Source organism: Anomaloglossus baeobatrachus, chromosome 3 (assembly GCF_048569485.1).
Source record: "Anomaloglossus baeobatrachus isolate aAnoBae1 chromosome 3, aAnoBae1.hap1, whole genome shotgun sequence".
NCBI classification, from domain to species: domain Eukaryota; kingdom Metazoa; phylum Chordata; class Amphibia; order Anura; family Aromobatidae; genus Anomaloglossus; species Anomaloglossus baeobatrachus.
Window position 1 is genome coordinate 207,170,724 of NC_134355.1, and position 12,275 is coordinate 207,182,998.

Here is a 12,275-nt window from a genome sequence, read left to right on the forward strand (position 1 = left end):
CTTGTGAAGACCACTAATACAAAAGACATATAGTAAGACAAGTCATACCAGGATGAGGAACAATTAGAAAAAGTGGTAAAAATTAGGTGGGCAATTCAATGCCACACAGCCTGCCCATATACTATACAGGGGTAAACATGTAAAAGGGCGTCACATTCCACAGTTATATGGCGTGGTGATACAATAATAAAATGACAGCCTCATGGAGAAAAAGAATAGCAGGCATGTAGTGGCGTGCTATGTATTAAAGTCTTGAGTATCAAAGACTAATATTAAGGTATGTTATCTCCATATAGGCACATCATGACAGTAATAGCACCACGCCGCAGGGGCACCCAGGCTAGGACAGAAGGGAGTTGCTATCCCAGCATGAGTATGCACAGATGGATTAATCCCAGCATGGGTGACCCAGCTATCAAAACGACACAGGGAGCGTGAACAATACCTGAGTAGTATGGCAGGGCAGGCTGTGGGGACAGAGAGCCTCCTTGACAGCTGTTTCGCCTATGGCTTTATCGAAAGGAGGTGTGAGTAATACGTATTGCACCATTTTTATTTAGGAACCAACAGGTGTGTGTGATCAGACTGACTGTGACGTGTGTACTGCGCGTGCGCCGGCGCCGGAGTACGGAGGGCGGCAGGGAACAAGGAGCCCGCTGTGTAAGGCGCACGCGCGGGACCACAGGACGCGTCGCTATGGTACCCGGGCGCGCGCACCAGCCAGGCTCGCTCCCCACCGTCGCCCGCAGTCAGCGCGCCGAGGGACGCGCCACACCACAGCCAGGTGATCACAAAAGGCGTGCACTGGCGGTCGGGCACTATGTAAGTATACAATACATTAGATGAAACCAGAGTTGCATTTATTAAGACCACCAGTGACGCGATGAAGTCAATATCAAGTAGCAGGGTGATCTCGTCCAAAGGGAGGAAACATGAAAGGGACCTAAAAAAGGAAAAAACAGACATAAAAGGGAAAAAGTAAATAACAGATAAAAACAACACGTTAAAATAGGGGAGCCCACATTAGACCACTTATTCAATATAACTGGTGCCACACACATAATGTGAGGCACAAAAGACCCGAAGATAATATCCTAAGACAGTGGAGTAAAAACACCACTTCACAGTCAATCAATTAAGGTATACAAGGATGTAAGCAAGGAGAAAGAAGGACATCACAAAAATGGAGCATAGCTAACCACTTCATTTAAACCAAAGGGCACGAGGGTGTTCAGAGAGACAATCCACCTCAACTCCCGCTGAGCGAGAATCTTGCGTAGATTGCCGCCCCGAACACCCCCGTGAATGACATCAATGCCCCTGATCTGTAGAGATTTCGGGCTGCAATTATGAACAGCTTTAAAGTGGCGGGGCAGTGTTTTCAACAGAGTGATGTCCTCCACTGAGGCCGCCGCAAGGATGTCTCTCACGTGCTCCCTGACCCTAATGCGGAACTCACGAGAGGTGAGTCCGACATAGATCAGGGAGCACGAACATGTGGCATAATAAACCACATGTGTGGTACTGCATGTAATGTAATCCTTGATGGAAAACACCTTTTTACCATCCGAAGAGGAGAATGTAGGTGCCCTGATGATGTTACCACATGCGGCACAATGGCCGCATGGAAAGCACCCACGGAAGGGACCCCTGGGCCCAAAAGGATTTTGTCTGGGGGGAATATAATGGCTCCTGACAAGAAGATCCCCCAGGTTCTTCGCCCGTCTAGCCGTCATGAGGGGTCTCCTAGGAAGCACTCCGGCCAAGGTAGGCTCAGTAAACAGCACCGGCCAGTGCCTCTCAAGGATTCCCCTCATCGTGTCCCATTCATGATTAAATGTCCCGATAAACCGGATCTCACTGTCCATGGTTGGCCGACATTGTTTGTATCTGAGAAGATGTTCTCTGGGGGTATTTTTTGCACGCAAATAGCCTTTTTTAATACATCTATTGCTATACCCCCTCGCTCTAAACCTGCACCGGAGATCGGACGACTGGGTTTCAAAGGTGGAAGGGGTAGAGCAAATCCGCTTCATCCTCAAGAACTGTCCGGTCGGGATGGCGCGTATGGTTGACATGGTATGACCCGAGGATGCGTGCAGGAGGGCATTAACCGACGTGTCCTTGCGGAAGACGTCGGTTTGAATGCCCCCCAACGCATCCACATAAATATTAATATCCAAAAAATCCAGCTGTGTTTTACTGGATCGATATGTCAATTTGATGTTAAGAGAATTGGAATTGAGGTCATCCATGAACTGGCTGAGCTGCCCGACAGTGCCCTGCCAAATAATAAAAATATCATCAATGTAGCGGAGCCAGCACTGCACATGGGAGCCCCCCACAGCGCCACCGTCCCCAAACACCAACCTCTCCCAGAAACCCAGAAAGAGGTTGGCGAAGGCGGGCGCGCAGGAAGCCCCCATCGCAGTGCCGCGCCGCTGCAGATAAAAAAGATCTTTAAAAACAAAAAAATTGTGTGTCAGGGCAAAGTCGAGCAGCATCAGAACCAGGGCAGCCATGGCGCCATCGAGACCGGAGGTTGAGAGGTAGAAGCGGACCGCCTCCAGACCGTCCGCATGTCCGATGCAGGTGTAGAGCGACTCCACGTCGGCACAAACCATGAGCATATCCGAATCCATAAAGATGCCATCAAGACGCCTCAGGACGTCCGTGGTGTCCTTGACATAGGAGGGTAAGTTTTCAACTAAAGGTTTTAAATAAAAATCAACAAATTTACAAATTGGTTCACATAACCCTCCCATGCCGGACACAATCGGACGGCCCGGGGGGTTGAGGGCATCTTTATGGATTTTGGGTAACAAATAAAATGTAGGGACACGTGGACAGCTAGTGAGCAAACCCTGGAGCATCTTCTCGTCAATGATGCCTTTTTGGTGAGCCTGTGTCAAAATTTTCTTTAAAAGAAGGGAAAAAGAAGTGGTGGGATTATAACTCAAACGTTCATAAGTTGTCTTATCCCTCAATTGCCTATGTGCCTCTCTTTCATATTTATCAACTGGCCAGACCACTATGTTCCACCCCTTGTCTGCCCCCTTGATAACAATGTCATCATAACTCTGTAGAGAGGTGACCGCCGACCTCTGCCGATGAGTCAAATTATCATATCTACGTTTTGTAGAAACTTTTTTGAGGTCCGCGGTCACCAATCTGAGGAAAATATCTATGGCCGGGCAGAGAGACATGGGGGGGAAACGCGTGGATCTGGGCCGTAAGAAATCAGGAGACCCACCTGAATTAGAGTTTTGTTCCTCGAGTAGATCCTGTAGATCCTGAAGGGCGCCCCTCTCGGTCTCGTCCAAATCATTCTGTGGTTGTCCCCGTGAGTATAACTTCTTAAAAAGTAATTTCCGGGCAAATAAATTTGTGTCCTTTAGCGCTAAAAAAAGATCAAAAGAATTGGTAGGACAAAAATTAAGCCCCCTGGAGAGCACATCAAGCTCATCATGAGACAGGACATGTGTTGATAAATTGATTACCTGCAATTTACCCTTATTGTTGCTTCCCCCGAGTGGTTTGGAAGGAACGTCAGATGTCTTTTGGCGACTTCGGGTCATGGCACCAATAGGATTTGCAAGGTTGCGTGTCCTGTCAGATGAGCCCGATGGTGCCTCCTCCAGGGATGACTCTGAGAAAAGTGAAGTTGAACGAGAACGAGAGGGGGGCCCTTGTCTTGAAAATTTTCGACCTCGGTTGAACCGATGGCTCCACCTATAAGCTGTCCCCGAGGAGTAGTCCTGGGCGTCACGTTGAAACTTTTTTGATTTTAGGTCACAAACTTCTTTTTCCCACTTTTGGGCATCACCAGCAATTTCTTGGTTAAATTTGTCAAAGGCATCAGCTAAGCACAAACTCTGGATGGTCCTTTCCAGAACCTCCAATTCAGATTCAAGAGCCTCCAATGCCGTACTGTTGTGTTTAGACAGGAGCTCCATGCATTTGAGGGAGCATGATTGCAAATTGGTCTCCCACTCATTCTTGAATGTATCCTCAACCGTCGGAAAGGAAGGGAATACTTGTATCCGGAGTCCCCGGGGTACCCAGGAATTCTCCGTATATTTTGTTAAAAAAGCGCGGTTCCACCATAGGCGGATCCTCCTCCTATACAACTCCCTATATCTCTGCATGGAAAGTTGTAAGGATTGATTTTGTATATTAATCGGGTCACTAACAACATTAAGACTTGTGGTCCCACATTCCTGGAAGACTTTGTCCACTTGCGTACGCCACGCCTGGTCGCGTGAGCGGAAATTCATGTTAATTGGCTTAAAGGCTGTGAAAAACACAGAGAGACAAATTAGGTATAACAATTTCGCCATAATGCATGTAACACCAAGGAGGCCACAAATGGGGACCCCCTAGGGCAAGAGCCTACTCCAAATAGCATACATGATAGGAGAACAAAGGAGATCGGGCAACGACGTGCACATAAAAAAATTTCAATTTTATTAGATAAAATCTTGTGAAGACCACTAATACAAAAGACATATAGTAAGACAAGTCATACCAGGATGAGGAACAATTAGAAAAAGTGGTAAAAATTAGGTGGGCAATTCAATGCCACACAGCCTGCCCATATACTATACAGGGGTAAACATGTAAAAGGGCGTCACATTCCACAGTTATATGGCGTGGTGATACAATAATAAAATGACAGCCTCATGGAGAAAAAGAATAGCAGGCATGTAGTGGCGTGCTATGTATTAAAGTCTTGAGTATCAAAGACTAATATTAAGGTATGTTATCTCCATATAGGCACATCATGACAGTAATAGCACCACGCCGCAGGGGCACCCAGGCTAGGACAGAAGGGAGTTGCTATCCCAGCATGAGTATGCACAGATGGATTAATCCCAGCATGGGTGACCCAGCTATCAAAACGACACAGGGAGCGTGAACAATACCTGAGTAGTATGGCAGGGCAGGCTGTGGGGACAGAGAGCCTCCTTGACAGCTGTTTCGCCTATGGCTTTATCGAAAGGAGGTGTGAGTAATACGTATTGCACCATTTTTATTTAGGAACCAACAGGTGTGTGTGATCAGACTGACTGTGACGTGTGTACTGCGCGTGCGCCGGCGCCGGAGTACGAAGGGCGGCAGGGAACAAGGAGCCCGCTGTGTAAGGCGCACGCGCGGGACCACAGGACGCGTCGCTATGGTACCCGGGCGCGCGCACCAGCCAGGCTCGCTCCCCACCGTCGCCCGCAGTCAGCGCGCCGAGGGACGCGCCACACCACAGCCAGGTGATCACAAAAGGCATGCACTGGCGGTCGGGCACTATGTAAGTATACAATACATTAGATGAAACCAGAGTTGCATTTATTAAGACCACCAGTGACGCGATGAAGTCAATATCAAGTAGCAGGGTGATCTCGTCCAAAGGGAGGAAACATGAAAGGGACCTAAAAAAGGAAAAAACAGACATAAAAGGGAAAAAGTAAATAACAGATAAAAACAACATGTTAAAATAGGGGAGCCCACATTAGACCACTTATTCAATATAACTGGTGCCACACACATAATGTGAGGCACAAAAGACCCGAAGATAATTTTTGTCCTACCAATTCTTTTGATCTTTTTTTAGCGCTAAAGGACACAAATTTATTTGCCCGGAAATTACTTTTTAAGAAGTTATACTCACGGGGACAACCACAGAATGATTTGGACGAGACCGAGAGGGGCGCCCTTCAGGATCTACAGGATCTACTCGAGGAACAAAACTCTAATTCAGGTGGGTCTCCTGATTTCTTACGGCCCAGATCCACGCGTTTCCCCCCCATGTCTCTCTGCCCGGCCATAGATATTTTCCTCAGATTGGTGACCGCGGACCTCAAAAAAGTTTCTACAAAACGTAGATATGATAATTTGACTCATCGGCAGAGGTCGGCGGTCACCTCTCTACAGAGTTATGATGACATTGTTATCAAGGGGGCAGACAAGGGGGGGAACATAGTGGTCTGGCCAGTTGATAAATATGAAAGAGAGGCACATAGGCAATTGAGGGATAAGACAACTTATGAACGTTTGAGTTATAATCCCACCACTTCTTTTTCCCTTCTTTTAAAGAAAATTTTGACACAGGTTCACCAAAAAGGCATCATTGACGAGAAGATGCTCCAGGGTTTGCTCACTAGCTGTCCACATGTCCCTACATTTTATTTGTTACCCAAAATCCATAAAGATGCCCTCAACCCCCCGGGCCGTCCGATTGTGTCCGGCATGGGAGGGTTATGTGAACCAATTTGTAAATTTGTTGATTTTTATTTAAAACCTTTAGTTGAAAACTTACCCTCCTATGTCAAGGACACCACGGACGTCCTGAGGCGTCTTGATGGCATCTTTATGGATTCGGATATGCTCATGGTTTGTGCCGACGTGGAGTCGCTCTACACCTGCATCGGACATGCGGACGGTCTGGAGGCAGTCCGCTTCTACCTCTCAACCTCCGGTCTCGATGGCGCCATGGCTGCCCTGGTTCTGGAGCTGCTCGACTTTGCCCTGACACACAATTTTTTTGTTTTTAAAGATCTTTTTTATCTGCAGCGGCGCGGCACTGCGATGGGGGCTTCCTGCGCGCCCGCCTTCGCCAACCTCTTTCTGGGTTTCTGGGAGAGGTTGGTGTTTGGGGACGGTGGCGCTGTGGGGGGCTCCCATGTGCAGTGCTGGCTCCGCTACATTGATGATATTTTTATTATTTGGCAGGGCACTGTCGGGCAGCTCAGCCAGTTCATGGATGACCTCAATTCCAATTCTCTTAACATCAAATTGACATATCGATCCAGTAAAACACAGCTGGATTTTTTGGATATTAATATTTATGTGGATGCGTTGGGGGGCATTCAAACCGACGTCTTCCGCAAGGACACGTCGGTTAATGCCCTCCTGCACGCATCCTCGGGTCATACCATGTCAACCATACGCGCCATCCCGACCGGACAGTTCTTGAGGATGAAGCGGATTTGCTCTACCCCTTCCACCTTTGAAACCCAGTCGTCCGATCTCCGGTGCAGGTTTAGAGCGAGGGGGTATAGCAATAGATGTATTAAAAAAGGCTATTTGCGTGCAAAAAATACCCCCAGAGAACATCTTCTCCAATACAAACAATGTCGGCCAACCATGGACAGTGAGATCCGGTTTATCGGGACATTTAATCATGAATGGGACACGATGAGGGGAATCCTTGAGAGGCACTGGCCGGTGCTGTTTACTGAGCCTACCTTGGCCGGAGTGCTTCCTAGGAGACCCCTCATGACGGCTAGACGGGCGAAGAACCTATGGGATCTTCTTGTCAGGAGCCATTATATTCCCCCCAGACAAAATCCTTTTGGGTCCAGGGGTCCCCTCCGTGGGTGCTTTCCATGCGGCCATTGTGCCGCATGTGGTAACATCATCAGGGCACCTACATTCTCCTCTTCGGATGGTAAAAAGGTGTTTTCCATCAAGGATTACATTACATGCAGTACCACACATGTGGTTTATTATGCCACATGTTCGTGCTCCCTGATCTATGTCGGACTCACCTCTCGTGAGTTCCGCATTAGGGTCAGGGAGCACGTGAGAGACATCCTTGCGGCGGCCTCAGTGGAGGACATCACTCTGTTGAAAACACTGCCCCGCCACTTTAAAGCTGTTCATAATTGCAGCCCGAAATCTCTACAGATCAGGGGCATTGATGTCATTCACGGGGGTGTTCGGGGCGGCAATCTACGCAAGATTCTCGCTCAGCGGGAGTCGAGGTGGATTGTCTCTCTGAACACCCTCGTGCCCTTTGGTTTAAATGAAGTGGTTAGCTATGCTCCATTTTTGTGATGTCCTTCTTTCTCCTTGCTTACATCCTTGTATACCTTAATTGATTGACTGTGAAGTGGTGTTTTTACTCCACTGTCTTAGGATATTATCTTCGGGTCTTTTGTGCCTCACATTATGTGTGTGGCACCAGTTATATTGAATAAGTGGTCTAATGTGGGCTCCCCTATTTTAACGTGTTGTTTTTATCTGTTATTTACTTTTTCCCTTTTATGTCTGTTTTTTCCTTTTTTAGGTCCCTTTCATGTTTCCTCCCTTTGGACGAGATCACCCTGCTACTTGATATTGACTTCATCGCGTCACTGGTGGTCTTAATAAATGCAACTCTGGTTTCATCTAATGTATTGTATACTTGCATAGTGCCCGACCGCCAGTGCACGCCTTTTGTGATCACCTGGCTGTGGTGTGGCGCGTCCCTCGGCGCGCTGACTGCGGGCGACGGTGGGGAGCGAGCCTGGCTGGTGCGCGCGCCCGGGTACCATAGCGACGCGTCCTGAGGTCCCGCGCGTGCGCCTTACACAGCGGGCTCCTTGTTCCCTGCCGCCCTCCGTACTCCGGCGCCGGCGCACGCGCAGTACACACGTCACAGTCAGTCTGATCACACACACCTGTTGGTTCCTAAATAAAAATGGTGCAATACGTATTACTCACACCTCCTTTCGATAAAGCCATAGGCGAAACAGCTGTCAAGGAGGCTCTCTGTCCCCACAGCCTGCCCTGCCATACTACTCAGGTATTGTTCACGCTCCCTGTGTCGTTTTGATAGCTGGGTCACCCATGCTGGGATTAATCCATCTGTGCATACTCATGCTGGGATAGCAACTCCCTTCTGTCCTAGCCTGGGTGCCCCTGCGGCGTGGTGCTATTACTGTCATGATGTGCCTATATGGAGATAACATACCTTAATATTAGTCTTTGATACTCAAGACTTTAATACATAGCACGCCACTACATGCCTGCTATTCTTTTTCTCCATGAGGCTGTCATTTTATTATTGTATCACCACGCCATATAACTGTGGAATGTGACGCCCTTTTACATGTTTACCCCTGTATAGTATATGGGCAGGCTGTGTGGCATTGAATTGCCCACCTAATTTTTACCACTTTTTCTAATTGTTCCTCATCCTGGTATGACTTGTCTTACTATATGTCTTTTGTATTAGTGGTCTTCACAAGATTTTATCTAATAAAATTGAAATTTTTTTATGTGCACGTCGTTGCCCGATCTCCTTTGTTCTCCTATCATGTGTACTTTAAGAACTATGAGTAAACAAAACTTTGAACCGCAAACCCCGGTGTCGTCCTTGTCATTGCCGGCGCCGCCGCCCCACGCTTCGGCGCCATCAGCCGTCCCCATTGTCCACATTCTCCCTGGAGCTCGCTCCATCTTTGGGAAGCTGGACTATCTGGGCTGCGTTAACATCAGCCCCAGACGAGAGAAACATCTCGCAGCGGCAGCCGATTCCTGGCCGCACACCACGGGTGGCACAACAAAGCATTCCCCTGTTAGGTTGACCTAACGGTCACAGCTGTTGCCAGCGATGTCCGAATGCAGAGAGGGTACCGGTGACACCCCCCCTCGGCTATTCCAGCTCAATGAAAACAAGCAGACGCTGTTATACACATAAGACTGGAGATGTGTGGCTCCGAATAGAAAGTGTATTATTTTGTTTACATTACAAGGTTACACAAAGTTGATTAGGGCGTAACTATGCAACATACATATTCATTAATCTACATTCATTAAGGCGTGGATTACATATTCCCAGCAAGAGAAATTAACATAATGACTTATACTCCCATAACAATCTATAGCGTTCTTCTTCCCATAACAAGATGTTTGTCAGTCGTTTCTAAGTCAAAACATTCTGCGTCCTTGAGGTTGGTCTCATAGCTTATTACGTAAATAAGTCTGGTTTGGTCTTGCAAGGGAGAATGAATTTCTATTATTTTTCTAAGCCAGTGAAAAAGGTTAACTCTTTCCTCACAATCCCCCCTATTGGCGTGATTGATGGACAGGGGGCCATCGAGAAGCTGTGGACTATAGAGAGAGCAGGCTAGCCTCCAGATACTTTCTGAGCCGCGGGTTGCTCATGGAGTGTTGTCTCACATCCATCACCCAGAGGACTGCCTGCATGCCTCTCGATAGGAGTCTCATCATGATACGCCAAGGTGATTTCTAGAGGAAAGAGTAGAGAAGAGGAAAAAAAGGCATATTAGTGATTTCATACGGGTGCTGAATAATCATTGTATCTACATTGCTTCAAGCAGCGGGAAAACAAAGCCATTAGCAACTTGAACACTACATAAGCAACTAGTAAACAGAGTAACACTTGGAACACTGATTGCAGTATTCCCAAGAACCATCCTCCTACTCCCTTAAACCAGTTTGCAGGGTTGAACATTGAAAAAGTATTGCTCCACCATGCATCTGAGCTCCTGAGTACCTCCTCATCATATTTTTTCCTCAGCTTTTGTATCTCAGTTAAACTGGCTTGGGCTTTTAAGGTTCCTTTTGGATCTATGTAGTGACAACAGCTGGGGCCTATTACTTGGCACATCCCCCCTTGGGCTGCAGTGAGGTAATCCAGTACCAAAGTATGTTGGTTGGTTACAATGATTAATTGTCTCTGTATGGCAATGGTACTATTTACTGCCTGGAAAACCTCAAAAATTTGATCATCAAGATAGTCAGTGCTGTCCAGCAACTTACCATACATCTGCATTATCATGGGATAGATAAAAAGAGAACTGAAAAATTTGTTGACATAACTCATTTGAATCACATGGGGTCGGCCACTAGGCCTGTCTTTGTTGTCTGCAGCTCTCTTTACCAGTAGGTTGAGAGGCATTTTCCCTGCCAGTATATCAGTGGTATTGATAATGAAGGTGGCAGGGGTCAAACGGGCCAAGGTGCAGGTTCCATTTTCTCCTACTGGTAGCCATTTGTAGGCATTGTAACCACAAACCCAGTAGGTTTGCGGTGGGAGATCCCAGATGGCAGAATGTTGTAATATGAGTCTATGTACTATATCTATAAAGGCCGATATGTTTCTGAGCAAACACCATCCGGGAAGTTGGCCTAGGGGACTACAATACCCTGCGGACGGTTCACCACAGGTTTCTCGGCCAGGCACATATGGGTCAGAATCATTGCACCATATATTTCCGGGTTGGGAGTAACAAGTATCATTTGTGCCTTCTGGAAACAATGAATTGTATACCCACCCATGGTCATGCAGATGTCTCTCTAACAGTAAGGGTTTAAATGCATCTGTACTGTCAGAGGTTCGCCCAAAACTTATTTTGATTCCTTCTATTGGAATCTTGCCCATAGTAGGTGTTTTTGTGTAATTACGGGGTACCCAGCTGCTTCCTTCAAAGGCTAAATATTGCTGGGTTCCGGGAAGGCCAGTAGTAAGGTTGCCTTGCCACCAGGGGAAATCTACCCACCCTACTATTGGTATGATTGGTATGGGCACACTAGTGTTCCACACTTTTTGATACTTGGTGTCATTGACTGATAGTCTATTGTAACAGCCTCCCCATTGGAACACTTCGTTTATTGGGACTGGTATGGCTAAGTATGGCATAGAAGAGGCTGTCACAGGTGCGTGTGTACATATCCAGCAGTCTGTGATCTCAAGTTTTTCAGCTAACACTTCATGATGGGTCTCAAATTAATTCTGCCGTGGTGTAGAAGGCCCCAAAAAGAGAGTACACATAGAAATACTTATCAGCAGTATTAGGCCTTCTTGCAGTGGCTGGCATGGACCCATGTCGATCTCCCCTCAAGTTTGACGGAGGTTGGAGTGGTCAGCTGGACAGTCAAAGGCCCTTCGAATCGTGGCTCAAGGGTCTTTCTCACGTGCTTCTTTAGGTAGACCCGGTCACCAGGCTTTAGAGAGTGGGTTCCTGGAACGGCATCAGGATCAGGTAGAGAAGAGTAGACCCTTTGGTGGGTTTCAGTTAGTCTCTTCTGCAGGGAAACAACATAAGACGTTAGGCTATCACATTGCAGGTGTAACTCCTTCGGGAAGTAGCATCCTAATCTGGGTGCACTACCAAAGAGTATTTCAAAGTGTGAGAGCCTGTGCTTTCCCTGTGGGGTAGTCCTTATAGAGTAAAGAGCTATGGGGAGACATTCTGTCCATGGTCTACCAGTCTCCTCCACTGCCTTGGCTAATTTGAGCTTTAGAGTTCCATTTAACCTTTCCACTTTCCCTGATGACTGTGGGTGGTAAGCCGTGTGTATGGCTGCCTGAATGCCTAACAGGGCACAGGTGTTCTGGAAAACTTGTCCAGTGAAATGAGTACCTCGGTCCGACTCTATGACTTCAGGGAGTCCAAACAGAGGCACCAGCTCACAGGCCAATTTTTTTGCTGTAATTCGGGCCGTGGCTGAGCTTACAGGGTAGGCCTCTGGCCATCCTGAGAAGAGGTCTA

The 12,275-nt window shown here is 47.5% G+C and overlaps 1 pseudogene; it reads right to left on the bottom strand.

Moving 5' to 3' along the window:
* Positions 1-2,880: 2,880 nt before the first annotated feature.
* LOC142297197 (uncharacterized) lies at positions 2,881-11,800 on the bottom strand (annotated as a pseudogene).
* Between the last annotated feature and the right edge of the window lie 475 nt (positions 11,801-12,275).